The sequence below is a fragment of the Corapipo altera genome, unplaced genomic scaffold (assembly GCF_003945725.1).
Source record: "Corapipo altera isolate COAL_440 unplaced genomic scaffold, ASM394572v1 80, whole genome shotgun sequence".
NCBI classification, from domain to species: Eukaryota; Metazoa; Chordata; class Aves; order Passeriformes; family Pipridae; genus Corapipo; species Corapipo altera.
In genome coordinates this window covers 213,475-215,586 of record NW_020885025.1, presented here as the reverse complement: position 1 = coordinate 215,586, position 2,112 = coordinate 213,475, and positions in this window count along the sequence as shown.

The window sequence follows — 2,112 nt, the reverse complement described above, 5'->3', positions numbered from 1 at the left end:
GGCTATAGAATACACACTTTTGGGCTACACCCATCCAATGATGAATCGGTCACAGCTGTTCTAACTAGGACAGCTTTGAATTGATTTGTTTGTTAAAGCAAGTGCAAAATAAGATGCCCAAAGCCAGAAGGCAGCTCTGTGGTGTAGACTGCTGGAGATCCAAAGGTCTATCAGCAATAGGTGGGAGCTGAGGCTGAGGAAAGCAAATCATAGAATCAAAAAATGCTTTGGGTTGGAAGGGCCCTAAAGGATCATCTCTCCAGAAGGTCTGATTTGGTCAGAGGAGATGCAGGTTCATTTCTCCAGCCCCTTCTGGAGTTAATGAACTGCCTGATGCCACAGTCAGAGCAGTAAACATCAGACCCAGAAGGTTTTATGGAGACAGCAACTCTTCATGAACCATTCTTAACAGGGTCGGAGCAGGAAGGAAGCTGCCTTGTGATGGGGATCTTCTCCTTTCCTTCCTATGCAGACACTCCCAAACACTAAAAACGGGTTCGAAGTCCATCCTGGTGCTGTGAAAACAAGTCATACCTACATCTTCATCACACAAGTTCTGGGCACGGTCATCTGGCTCCAGGAGCTCTCAGAGTACGGCAAGGCAGAAAAAAGTGCCCTAATAATTTCCAGTTATTTTGGAGGGAGATTATAGTACATAGGAAAAGGGAATTGATGTCATCAGGGTAGGCCTTTTCCTGTATTAAGGTATATGAAAAAATTAATTAAAGGAGTGAAATCTGGGCTGAAGCTCCTGGTGTTGGTGGCAGAGTAGGAAACACCTGATTGTGGGGAAGTGTTAAGAATGGAAATGGAATAAATGTCCTTTTAGCACTGAGAGCGTGGAGTAAAAGCTCTAATTTGGGCATTTTTCCTCTCTGAAGGCTGGTCCACGTGAGAACACTTCACTGGGGGTAGTCTGGAGTGAAATGTAAGCAGTAGTAACAAGCAGCACTGGTTTCCAAGGGCAAAGCTCTTTCCAGGTGATGTCTCTTCTCCTGCCAGGTCGGTACTGTGCATTCATGTGATGACTTCATCTGTTCAAATCCTGTTAAGGAGTGTCCTAACACTGGAGAGAGATGTTAAAGGCTGCAGTTCCACCCCAGACCCCCTTCCCAAGACTGACTTCAAACATTTCCTCCATGGTCACGAGATGAAAATTGATTTAAACCCTTCATTCCTTGATCTTTTAACAAAAGCCAAATCATGGGTCCCTAAAACATGAGTACAGGGTTGCAGACCAGCACCACCAGAACCATAAATACTCTGGCACAGTGCTGCTGCTGCCACCCCTGCCGCCCTGCACAGGAAACTTGTCTTGTTGTTTTCCAAAATACCAGATTTCAGCTGTTTTGATGCATTTGAGATGTTTGGCCTGGTGTGTTTGGGAGCTGTGTCCTTCACCGGGTTTCTGTTGGCTTTTGAGATGGGTGGCCCCAAGTGCAGTGAAGGAATTACATCAATGGTGGAGGGGAAAAGCCCCTCAGAGTTTGTAGCAAATCCTCTGGGTGGGTAAAGGAGGAATAAAACTTAGAATTATGGAATGGTTTGGGTGGGAAGGGACCTTAAAGCCCATCCAGTGCCACCCCTGCCATGGGCAGGGACACCTTCCACCAGCCCAGGTTGCTCCAAGCCCTGTCCAACCTGGCCTTGGACACTTCCAGGGATCCAGGGGCAGTCACAGCTTCTCTGGGCACCCTGTGCCAGGGCCTGCCCACCCTCCCAGGGAAGGATTCCTTCCCAATATCCCATCTATCTTTCCCCTCTGGTTGGGGGAAGCCATTCCCCTTGTCCTGTCACTCCAAGCCCTTGTAAACATTCCTTCTCCATCTTTCCTGTCGGCCCCTTCAGGAACCACAATCAGGTCACCCCAAAGCTTCTCTTCTCCAGGCTGGACAATCCCAGCTCTCTCATCCTTTCCTCCCAGCAGAGCTGCTCCATCCCTCTGCTCCTCTTGGTGCCTCCTCCGGCCTGGCTCCAGCAGGTCAGTTTGAGGGGCTGGAAGGGGGTGGCTGTGGTGGAAAAGCCTGGGTAGAGAAAGTGCAGCTCCTCTGCCAGCAGGGGAGCAGGGACTGTGATCCAGGATGGGAGTGACTGGGGTGATCCAGGATGGGA